This window comes from Schistocerca americana, chromosome 3, assembly GCF_021461395.2.
Source record: "Schistocerca americana isolate TAMUIC-IGC-003095 chromosome 3, iqSchAmer2.1, whole genome shotgun sequence".
Lineage (NCBI taxonomy): Eukaryota > Metazoa > Arthropoda > Insecta > Orthoptera > Acrididae > Schistocerca > Schistocerca americana.
In genome coordinates, this window is record NC_060121.1 from 882690939 (window position 1) to 882704161 (window position 13223).

The 13223-nt window shown below is 44.4% G+C and overlaps 1 pseudogene; it reads left to right on the forward strand.

Annotated features, from left to right (window-relative positions):
* The first annotated feature begins 5157 nt into the window (after positions 1–5157).
* Positions 5158–5275, forward strand: LOC124607711 (annotated as a pseudogene).
* Positions 5276–13223: the final 7948 nt, after the last annotated feature.

Here is a 13223-nt window from a genome sequence, read left to right on the forward strand (position 1 = left end):
ATGTATCACAGTGTACCATTCACTGAAACACGTTATTAATTATATAACATTGACTTTGAGCCCGGGATCACAAACTCGTCCACTTGCTGGAGTTGTCAGAAAACAAACGAAAACCAAGTAAAAACATAACACAAAATTGACTTTGACTCTCCTGTACCATTGCCCAGGAGTAGAACATTCAAAGGTGCTCAAAGTTGTGATCCTGGACACCGGTACACTGGTGCACTCGTTGAATGAAAGAATTATTTACTGCTTCCAGTGTTGCCTGCTGAAGATGTGAGGTGGCGGGTGGAATAACTGTTAATGTTCCTATTATTTATTTAATGCTGTTGTTTGCCATTCTCAACACTAGCTCTCTAACTACAATATTGGCAACCAGAAAGTGTTTAGCAAAACGTGAAGCCTGTAATTAGAATTCCTAGTGTCCACTTCATCTGAGAAATACATTTATAGCTACAGCTTATAGCTCTGAGGAATTGGGAGATTGTCTGGGATTCATAATCAAAAACCATTCTCTCTAAAATGTTCACTATATTCTGAAAGTCACAGACCAAAAAGAATCCACACAATGCAACTACCAGAGCAGTTCAGAGTCTAATGCACTGATGCAACTATAACTGTTCAAATTAAATGTTTAAGTGAATGCTCGCCATAATTTGATGATAATGTTCATCAAACGCCACGCTAATAATGGTAGAATTTCTGTCCTGCGGCGGCACGTGAAAATACGACATACGCAAACTAAAGATAGATCATTAACGTCATCCCAAAATTAACACTTCACTCGAAAACGATTTCATGGTTACGCGTATCCCGAGTAACTTATTACTGCATCCGAGGCCGTTTATATCAACGATGATACCGACGCGACGCGACTCCTGGCACAGGTGGTGCGCTAATCAGCGTTCTTACATATAAAGCCGCGGTGCGGACGGCTAAGGGAACGCCTGATCAAATCTGCTCTCCCGACTAGTCGCTGGGCTAATAATGCACCACTTTAAGTTATCGAATAAATCATTGCTTCCTTTGCTGATGGCCGATGAAGCTTTCAATTATTTGTGCAATCAGCGCACAAGTAAGTAATCATAATAAAAGTCTGACGTGGCTAAGTCGGGCGAGAGAATTAATTTAATTACACTACACGCAGTAGACGAGCTCTGAACTTGCCCTTTGGAGATACGCTATCGCTATAGTTTTATAGTTATTCAGTTGAAACTTCTCACATCTTTATGATTATAGCGGATCTCCCTTCTACTTAAATTTAAACATCCTAGCTTTATTTATTCGCCTACTTAATCTATCTTGCTTCCTTCATTTTTAAGACAAAAATCAGAAAATCATGAATTTCAACTAAAATTTTAATTCGTGAGATCCAGAATACTGTTTCTACTAAATTATTATGCAAAAGGAATCTAAATATAAATTTTTAAGTTTCTAGCTCTTTTCTGTTGCGACAATGATTTTTACAAATTTCGAAAATGGTTAAAGTTATTGAACTGATATTCAGCACATATTGATTTAGTATTACTCCTGACATGCTAGAAACGTTTCAGGTTATTTACTTGATTTTTAAAGTATTGCGCAACATTTATGACGTCAGAGCTAGTTACAGCGGACTGGCTGGCACACAATGGAAAGGCTGATGTGAATTTTATAAGGCGTGAGTAGGCTGCTTCCCTACAAAGAGAATTACAAGCACGCACGGTACGTTCCTGCATGTCCTCTGGAGTTATTGGAATATCGCGATAGACAACGTCTTCAATGCACCCCCAAAGGTAAAAGCCCAGAGGATTTAAATCAGGATATCTAGCAGGGCAAGTAACTGTTCCTCCTCGACCAATCCATCTGGCAGGATACCTTCAGTTCAGAACACGACGTGCACGCTAGGCTTTATGTGCTGGGCGTCCATCGTGTTGATACCATATAAGGATTCTGGTTCTTAGCGGTACTTCATCCAGAAGAGGAGGAAGAATTCGTCTGAGGAAGTTGGCATACGCTGTGCCATTTAGACTACCATTGATGAAATAAGCACCAATAATTGTAGTACCGAGCATCCTACATCAGACGTTAACTCTCCATTGACGATGATGTTGCACCTATCTAAGCCATCGTGGATTGTCGCTGGACCAATAATGCATGTTTCTTGTATTTACCTGTTCTTTGTTTGAGAAGGAACATTCATCGGTAAATAGAACACTGGAGAAGAAGTTCGAGCCGGCGAGGATCTGCTGCTGTGCCCACTGACAGAACTGTACACGATTCTGGAAAAATTCCCATGCAATTCTTGGCTCTGAGCACTATGGGACTCAACTGCTTTGGTCATAAGTCCCCTAGAATATAGAACTACTTAAACCTAACTAACCTAAGGACATCACACAGATCCATGCCCGAGGCAGGATTCGAACCTGCGACCGTAGCGGTCGTGCGGTTCCAGACTGTAGCGCCTTGAACCACTCGGCCACTCCGGCCGCTGCAATTCTTGATGTAGATGTATATGGTAAGTATGGAACAGGTGACTTGTAAGAATACGATGTACACTGGTTTTAGGAATGCCAAATTCGTGTTCAAACTGTCGTGTGCTCACATGTGGATTCATACCAACGGAAGCGAGAACAGTATCTTCGCCAGCTTCGTCTGTGCGAGTGCTACGACGATTGCGTTGTCGTGGATTGAAACTTCCCGTTTCCTGAAGCGTCGCAACAAGACGAGAAAACATCCGAAAATATCCGTCGGGAAGGTGGGTTCTTGTCAGGATATCACCCTCTGTACATTTCCGCTGCCTGCGTAGCATTTTGCCGGCCGGCCCCTATGGCCGAGTGGTTCTAGGCGCTTCAGTCTGGAACCGTGCTGCTGCTACGATCGCTGGTTCGAATCTTGCCTCGGGCATGGATGTGTGTGATGTCCTTAGGTTAGTTAGGTTTAAGTAGTTCTAAGTCTAGGGAACTGATGACCTCAGATGTTAAGTCCCATGGTGCTCAGAGCATTTTGAGCATTTTGCCTACCTTCAACAACAACAACAATAAAAGAAACGTTATGTCAATACAGTTTGACGCAAGGGCAAAATTTCCTGTATGCCTACTCTACACGACAGTATTTAAAAGGACTAAACTATTGTACTAAACATACCCATACATAAGAAAACAGTATTGCAATTACTTTAAATGCGAACATTTTTAGGTTAGGCTTTACCGTGACTGTTACTGACATTAAATGAAACAAGTTTACTGTTACCAGTCACCATTTCATTTTTTCCACGACGCGTTTCGAAGGTTTAAACTTCCATATCGGGTGGATTTACATTAGTTAGTGTTACATATGTGTGTATGTTGTGTTACGACATTTGGAGGAACTTGTGGCATTGCCTCCGGTGGTCACAGGTTCCTTTTTATGTCGTAACACTTCACATGTATATTTGTTTACAAATGTGGCAGTACACATGTGAAGTGTTATGACAGAAAAAGGAACCTGTGACCACTGGAGGCAGTGCCACAAGTTCCTCCAAATGTCGTAACACAACATCCACACATATGTAACACTAACTAATGTAAATCCACCCGATGATGGAAGTTTAAACCTTCGAAACGCGTCGTGGAAAAAATAAAATGGTGACAGGTAACAGTAAACTTGTTCCCAGAATGAGATTTCCACTCTGCAGCGGAGTGTGCGCTGATATGAAACTTCCTGGCAGATTAAAACTGTGTGCCCGACCGAGACTCGAAATCGGGACCTTTGCCATTCGCGGGCAAGTGCTCTACCAACTGAGTTACCGAAGCACGACTCAGGCCCGGTACTCACAGCTTTACTTCTGCCAGTACCTCGTCTCCTACCTTCCAAACTTAACAGAAGCTCTCCTGCGAACCTTGCAGAACTAGCACTCCTGAAAGGTTCGCAGGAGAGCTTCTGTTAAGTTTGGAAGGTAGGAGACGAGGTACTGGCAGAAGTAAAGCTGTGAGTACCGGGCGTGAGTCGTGCTTCGGTAGCTCAGTTGGTAGAGCACTTGCCCGCGAAAGGCAAAGGTCCCGAGTTCGAGTCTCGGTCGGGCACACAGTTTTAATCTGCCAGGAAGTTTCATATCAGCGCACACTCCGCTGCAGAGTGGAAATCTCATTCTGGAAACATCCCCCAGGCTGTGGCTAAGCCATGTCTCCGCAATATCCTTTCTTTCAGGAGTGCTAGTTCTGCAAGGTTCGCAGGAGAGCTTCTGTTAAGTTTGGAAGGTAGGAGACGAGGTACTGGCAGAAGTAAAGCTGTGAGTACCGGGCGTGAGTCGTGTTTCGGTAGCTCAGTTGGTAGAGCACTTGCCCGCGAAAGGCAAAGGTCCCGAGTTCGAGTCTCGGTCAGTAAACTTGTTGTTTCACTTAATTGCAATTACTGTTCTGCTAACTTACATTCCCCATTGATGAGTATCATTTCTACCCTGTCTTCGTTGGTGTACATTTTATTCACACAGCTCTTCAACTGTCGATGGTTGACGGAATGATGGGTGTGCATACTACTTATGTTTACATTTGTCCTCTGTCAACGTCGGCACGTGGATGTAATCCTTTACCCCGAGCACCTGGACTAACTGCTGGGAGCGTCAGCGTCAGTGTTGTGTTATGTAATTAATAACGTGTTTCAGTGAATGGTACACTGTGGTACATTTTTGAATAGGTTTTTAGGATAGAAAATGAATTACCGAATAAAAAATACAGGGTGCCTTTTAAAAAAGTGATACCACTGTTCATATCTTCGTAAAAAACAAAGCTACAACGAAGGCAATCATGCTGATTGATGTCCCCCTGACGGCTAAAGAACATTTTCTTGAAACATTTTGTAATTTGCATCTGGACAAACAGTTTTTTAGGGTGGTCAAGATTAATGGGAAACCCTGTAAATATGCTGATGAGCCAAAACACTATGATCACCTGCTTCTAAACAGATTGTTTATCAGTCTTTGGAACGAAATACATCACTGATTCTGCGTATCAAGGATCCGACAGTTTGTTGGTAGGTTAGTGGAGGTATGTGGCATTAGATGTCTACGCACAGGTCGTGTAATTCGAGTAAACAACGGGCCGTTGATTTGCGTACACGGTGATGGCGCCCGATAAGGACCCAGATGAGGTTCATAGGATCTACATCAGGCGAATTTGGTCACCGAATTTGGTCAACATGGCCAACGGCCTTGCCTCAGTGGTAACATCGGTTCCCGTCAGCTCAGCGAAGTTAAGCACTGTCGGGTTGGGCTAGGACTTGGATGGGTGACCATCCGGTCTGCCGAGTGCTGTTGGCAAGCGGGGTGCACTCAGCCCTTGTGAGGCAAACTGAGGAGCTACTTGATTGATAACTAGGGGCTCCGGTCACGGAAACCGAGATACGGCCGGGAGAACGGTGTGCTGACCACGTGCCCCTCCATATCCGCATCCAGTGATGATGCCTCTGAACTGAGGATGACACGGCGGCCAGTCAGTACCTTTGGGCCTTCATGGCCTGTTGGGGTGGAGTTAAGTTTTAGTTTAGTTTTAGACATCAACATGAATTCACTATAACGCTCTCCAAACCACTGTAGCTCTGTTCTGGCTTCGAGACATGGACAGTTATGATGCTGAAAGATGACATCGTCGTCGGGGAAGACATCGAGCATGAAGGGATGCAGGTGGTTCGCAGTTCTCAGTGTGTCTTCGATTACTATCTCAGGTCCCACGCAAGCGCAGGCGAATGTCTCCCATAGCATAATACTACTCCCACCAGCCAGTTCGTGGTGTGCTGCACGTTTCGAGCCGCCGTTCACCTTCTTCACAGCGTTTTTTGGAGACGACTAGTGGCCTAGTGTAGCAAAAATGTGATTGACCTGACCAGCCGACACGTTTCCATTGATCGACGGTCGAATCCCGATGGTCCCGTTCTCACTACAATCGTAACTGACGATGCCGTTGTGTCACCGTGTGAACACGTAGGGGCGGTCTGCTGCGGAGCTCCATGTGGGACAATGTACGTTGAAAGGTGTGCTCTGAAACACTTGCACGTACACCAGCATTGTGATCTTTCAGAAGAAATGCCACAGATTATTATCTATCCTACTTTACAGAGCAAACGAGCCACAGAACTCCTCATTCTCTGAAACGTTTCCACTGAAGATTAATATTGTTAAAAAAGAGAACTTCACAAAAGCATTGAATTGTAAATCAAAATTGAATGAAATATCATTTTGATTAAGGCCCACCACGAAAGTCGGCAACAATCACCATTACCAATCAATTTATGTAGTAAATAATAAATTAAATTACGACGGCTGACGGACGCGAGAAGTCCGTTGTGTAAATTAATTTCAGCATTGGTCTCAAGAGTGTGCCTGTATGATACTAATTCTGATTCATTTAAAGTCACTTGTGGGGTAACGTTGCCACTATATCAGTTGCTTTTCTGGGCGAGCTTTGGAAGCGAGGAGCATTAGGGATATCACACAGGAGACGTGCAGAGAGGCATTGTTGATGGTACCCCCTCGTGGCGTTTCGGGCACGTGACCCGGTAACAATGCCAACCATTTAGCGCCTATAGGTTGTTTCACTGTCTTTAAACCTATTTCCGTAGATGCTCACGACATTAGCACTGAACATTCGACCAGCTTGGCCTTTTTGAGATACTCGTTCGCAGGTTCTGCGTAATAATAATCTGCCATTTGTCAAAGTCCCTTATATCAATGGATTTCCCTATTTGCAGCCCTTATCTTCGCTAGGGTGATGCCCCGTCCGTTTCTGCTCCGCTTACATGTTTTTGTTACCGGGTCACGTGCCCGAAACGCCACGAGGGGGTACCATCAACAAAATCCCTAATGCTCCTCGCTTCCAAAGCTCGCCCAGAAAAACAACTGATATAGTGGCAACGTTACACCACAAGTGACTTTAAATGAATCAGAATTAGTATCATACAGGCACACCCTTGAGACCAATGCTGAAATTAATTTACACAACGGACTTCTCGCGTCCGTCAGCCGTCGTAATTTAATTTATTATTTACTACATAAATTGATTGGTAATGGTGATTGTTGCCGACTTTCATGGTGGGTCTTAATCAAAATGATATTTCATTCAGTTTTGATTTACAATTCAATGCTTTTGTGAAGTCCTCTTTTTTAACAGTATTAATCTTCAGTGGAAATTATTTGTTACGTTAATGAACGTTAGACTCGTTGAATCTTAAAACATGAGCATATAAGTTGAACAATACAATAAACTTTTCATATTAATTTCCTCGGCTAGTCAGTTCACTTTAAAGCGAAAAATCTTTAGTTATTAATTACAATTGCGGCCCACACACGCGCGAGAGTATTTTTTCACGCCTCCGTTAACCATTGCATTGTAGTCGGAGTCCTGGCTCTGGCTCTCGGCTGTTGTACTGAAAATAAGAATCTTAAAGCTATGTATTTCCCGCAACGTCGGGCGGCTGTGGAGAAAAATGTATATTATGTTAATAGCGGGCGAGTTTTTCGCTTGCGCTAGTTTTTATAAGTTAATATCGCCACGTAATGGCGTCGTTGGCTGCATCGGCTGCAGCGATTTTTGCACTGTAAATTATTCGAATGCAGGATAATTCGAGGAAGGCGGACATGAACATTAAAAGTGAACAATAATATTAAATCAATATATTATCTGCTTAATTAGTACAAATATGCTTACATTTACCAGCACTCGCAAGATGTCCGTCTACACGCAACCAAGACAAGAGAAGAAGTGAAGACGACTAAAAAATTAACAAAAGAGCGTATCTTGTCGTCTCTCTAGATCATTTTGTTATATTTCTTTGCCCTCGAAACTTACACAGAAATGGTTCAAATGGCTCTGAGCACTATGGGACTCAACTGCTGAGGTCATTAGTCCCCTAGAACTTAGAACTAGTTAAACCTAACTAACCTAAGGACATCACAAACATCCATGCCCGAGGCAGGATTCGAACCTGCGACCGTAGCGGTCTTGCGGTTCCAGACTGCAGCGCCTTTAACCGCACGGCCACTTCGGCCGGCAAAAACTTACACAGAGAAATTATGTACGGATACATGAGAAAAATACATGTTCACCTGAGCGGCTAGTGTCCACTTATTATTCAATTTTTAAATATCTCTTCTTTATAAATAGGCTACTGTTTTTAAAGTCTTTTGTTAGTATTTCACTGGGGACGCTATAGACTGAATTTTGTGGCCCTAGGAGTGAATCTTAAGATGTGGAATTTTCATTTTATCATTGGAAAGTATTAAATGTGATATTAAAGCTTTAAATGGCTTCTGTAGTTTATTACAAAAAGCATTAGTATCGTCAAGCATCAAAAACAGTCATGAACTACTAAAGTCACCATCATAGAATTAACCATGAAAATTACAGAAGTGGAATTATCAGTTGGCAGAGTTACTCGATGGCATCAGAACTGATTTACAAACTCATACCTGACTTCGTGAAAATTGTCTCAGTCCGACTATATATCGAATACAATAACTGCTTGTCTGAACAGAGAACTGTAGAGACCCATAGACCTGAGGATACACTGACGGACATAGGAGAGTGAAACTCATCATGAATCTGAACTTCATATTGTTGATTTTCCCAACATGCCAGAACTGGTTGCTATCCTCACCATGATCTTCAGCTTAATATGAACAGATTGGTGACACAGTGTTGCGCTCCGATGAAGAAGTTTGATGCTAGAATCGCTCTGCCGATGACTCAAACACTGGACCCCGGTTGGCTCCTCCAGTTGACAGCGCAGCGTGTCGAGATGCGGTATGTTCAGCACCAAGCCCAGAGACCAAGTCTCTCTCTCTAAGTCAGTAAACAACTGACTGTTCCTTTCCTCCTACTGAGAAAAACTCCACCACCAATCCTCTTTAAAGTTACGTCTGTTCACCTATGATGTAACAGTTTCTTTAACAAATATCCTTTCAAGAAGAGGTGAAATGTCAAAAGCAATTATTCCAATTTCTTCCACTCGTTTCTAAAAAAAATTTCCCACTGTCTTACATTCTCCTGACAGCACTTATACACTACTGGCCATCAAAAATGCAACACCACGAAGATGACGTGGTACAGAAGCGAAATTTAACCGACAGGAAGAAGATGCCATTATATGGAAATCATTAACTTTTCAGAGCAATTCACACAAGGTTGGCGCCGGTGGCGACACCTACAACGTGCTGATATGAGGAAAGTTTCCAACCGGTTTCTCATACACAAACAGCAGTTGACCGGCGTTGCCTGGTGAAACGTTGTTGTGATGCCTCGTGTAAGGAGGAGAAATGCGTAACATCACGTTTCCGACTTTTTAAAGGTCGGTTTGTAGCCTTTCGCGATTGCGGTTTATCGTATCGCGACATTGCTGCTCGCGTTGATCGAGATCCAATGACTGTTAGCAGAATATGGTATCGGTGGTTTCAGGAGGATAATACGGAACGCCGTGCTGGATCCCAACGGCCTCGTATCACTAGCAGTCGAGATGACGGGCATCTTATCCGCATGGCTGTAACGGATCGTGCAGCCACGTCTCGATCCCTGAGTCGACAGATGGGGACGTTTGCAAGACAACAACCATCTGCACGAACAGTTCGACGACGTTTGCAGCAGCATGGACTATCAGCTCGGAGACCATGGCAGCGCTACCCTCGACGCTGCATCACAGACAGGAGCGCCTGCGATGGTGTACTCAACGACGAACCTGGGTGCACGAATGGCAATACGTCATTTTTACACATGAATCCAGGTTCTGTTTACAGCATCACGATGGTCGCATCCGAGTTTGGCGACATCGCGGTGAACGCACATTGGAAGCGTGTATTCGTCATCGCCATACTGGCGTATCATCCGGCGTGACGGTATGGGGTGCCATTGGTTACACGTCTCGGTCACCTCTTGTTCGCATTGACAGCACTTTGAACAGTGGACGTTACATTTCAGATGTGTTACGATCCGTGGCTCTACCCTTCATTCGATCCCTGCGAAACCCTACATTTCAGCAGGATAATGCACGACCGCATGTTGCAGGTCCTGTACGGTTCTTTCTGGATACGGAAAATGTTCGCCTGCTCCCCTGGCCAGCACATACTCCAGATCTCTCACCAATTGAAAACGTCTGGTCAATGGTGGCCGAGCAACTGGCTCGTCACAATACGTGAGTCACTACTCAAAGATGAACTGTGGTATCGTGTTGAAGCTGCATGGGCAGCTGTACCTGTACACGCCATCCAAGCTCTGTTTGGCTCAATACCCAAGCGTATCAAGGTCGTTATTACGGCCAGAGGTGGTTGTTCTGGGTACTGATTTCTCAGGAACTGTGCACCCAAATTGCGTGAAAATGTTATCAAATGGCTCTGAGCACTATGGGACTTAACAGCGGAGGTCATCAGTCCCCTATAACTTAGAACTACTTAAACCTAACTAACCTAAGGACATCACACACATCCATGCCCGAGGCTGGATTCGAACCTGCGACCGTAGCAGTCGCGCGGTTCCGGACTGAAGCGCCTAGAACCGCTCGTCCAAGGCGGCCGGCCAAAATGTTATCACATGTCAGTTCTAGTATAATATATTTGTCCAATGAATACCCGTTTATCATCTGCATTTCCTCTTTGTGTAGCAATTTTAATGGCCAGTAGTGTATTTCAGCGATGCGTGGCCTTTGAGCCACCAGCAGCCTCACATGACAGATCGTGGGAAACGCTAAAGAACTGTGCTCAAGTCTAGCCGCCATCTCCGTGGCATCTTCTGAACCTGTAGTACTTCGATGCTGGAAGCGTTTACCTTAATACAGTCCGTACAGCTACCTCCTGGTGGCAGAGTTCCATCTCCCGAAACAAATGCTTCCAATTAGGCAGTCCAAAGTGTATACGTGAAATAAACCGCACAGTAGGCTGGTGCTAGCACGATGCTTGCCGAGGCGACTTTCCCTAAGACAAGCTGTACCTACCCGTCGGTGCCCTGTCCACAGTTCTGCGAAGCGTCGCGTTCCCTCGGCTCACCGGGGGTCTTTTCACCGAGCCTCTCTGCGCGTCTCCTGTGTGATACCCCTTGCGCTCCTCGCTTCCAAAGCTGCCCCAGAAAAGCCACTGATATAGCCGGCAACACGTTATATTAAAGAATACTAAACAGAGGAAATAAAGTCAGTGCACTCGTTCACTGCAATTTCGTTAATCCATCTGCACTAACTCAACTTCCCTTCAGTAGCATTTTTAATCATAAACAGATGAAAAGAAACGAACCGAACGGCTGGCCACTTTTCAATATGTAACGCTTGACATTAAATTAAACATCAGGTTAACTGTTGCCAGCCACTGTTTATTTACCTCCACGACGCTTTTCAAAGGTTTAATCCATCATCAGGTGGATTTACATTTGTTAGTATCACATGTGTGTGTGTGTGTGTGTTGTGCTACGATTTTTTGGAGGAAATTGTGGAACTTTCACTGCCGTAACTCAATATCTACATCTACATCTACATACATACTCCGCAATCCACCATACGGTGCGTGGCGGAGGGTACCTCGTACCACAACTAGCATATTCTCTCCCTGTTCCACTCCCAAACAGAACGAGGGAAAAATGACTGCCTATACGCCTCTGTACTAGCCCTAATTCCTCTTATCTTATCTTTGTGGTCTTTCCGCAAAATGTAAGTTGGCGGCAGTAAAATTATATTGCAGTCAGCCTCAAATGCTGGTTCTCTAAATTTCCTCAGTAGCGATTCACGGAAAGACCTTTCATTCAGAGACTCCCACCCGAGTTCCTGAAACATTTCCGTAACACTCGCGTGATGATCAAACCTAGCAGTAACAAATCTAGCAGCCCGCCTCTGAATTGCTTCTATGTCCTCCCTCAATCCGACCTGATAGGGATCCCAAATGCTCGAGCAGTACTCAAGAATAGGTCGTATTAGTGTTTTATAAGCGGTCTCCTTTACAGATGAACCACATCTTCCCAAAATTCTACCAACGAACCGAAGACAACTATCCGCCTTCCCCACAACTGCCATTACATGCTTGTACCACTTCATATCGCTCTGCAATGTTACGCCCAAATATTTAATTGACTTCACTGTGTTAAGCGCTACACTACTAATGGAGTATTCAAACATTACGGGATTCTTTTTCCTAATCATCTGCATTAATTTACATTTATATATATTTAGAGTTAACTGCCATTCTTTACACCAGTCACAAACCCTGTCCAAGCCATCTTGTATCCTCCTACAGTCACTCAACGACGACACCTTCCCGTACACCACAGCATCATCAGCAAATAGCCGCACATTGCTATCCATCTATCCGAAAGATCATTTATGTAGATAGAAAACAACAGCGGACCTACTACACTTTCCTGGGGCAATCCAGATGATACCCTCACCTCCAATGAACACTAACCATCGAGGAAAACGTCTTACTGTCATACTTTGTAGACAAATATGGCGTCGGGAAATATTAGGTGCCATATTTTTTTACAAAATATGACAGTATACATGTGGTGTGCTACGGCAGTGAAAGTGCCAGAGGTTCTTCCAAAAAATCGTAACACACACACACGCGCGCGCGCGCGCTCGCGCGCATGTACATGTCATACTAAGAAACGTAAATCCACCGGATGATGGAAGTTTAAACCTTTGAAACGCGTCATGGAGATAAATTAACAGTGGTAAGTGTAAACTTGTTTCATTTCATGTCAAAAACAGTCACGGTAAACCTAAAATGTAATCTGCCAGGAAGTTTCATATCAGCGCACACTCCGCTGCAGAGTGAAAATCTCATTCTGGAAACATCCCCCAGGCTGTGGCTAAGCCATGTCTCCGCAATATCCTTTCTTTCAGGAGTGCTAGTTCTGCAAGGTTCGCAGGAGAGCTTCTGTAAAGTTTGGAAGGTAGGAGACGAGGTACTGGCAGAGGTGAAGCTGTGAGTACCGGGCGTGAGTTGTGCTTCGGTAGCTCAGTTGGTAGAACACTTGCCCGCGAAAGGCAAAGATCCCGAGTTCGAGTCTCGGTGGGGCACACAGTTTTAATCTGCCAGGAAGTTTCATATCAGCGCACACTCCGCTGCAGAGTGAAAATCTCATTCTGGAAACATCCCCCAGGCTGTGGCTAAGCCATGTCTCCGCAATATCCTTTCTTTCAGGAGTGCTAGTTCTGCAAGGTTCGCAGGAGAGCTTCTGTAAAGTTTGGAAGGTAGGAGACGAGGTACTGGCAGAGGTGAAGCTGTGAGTACCGGGCGTGAGTCG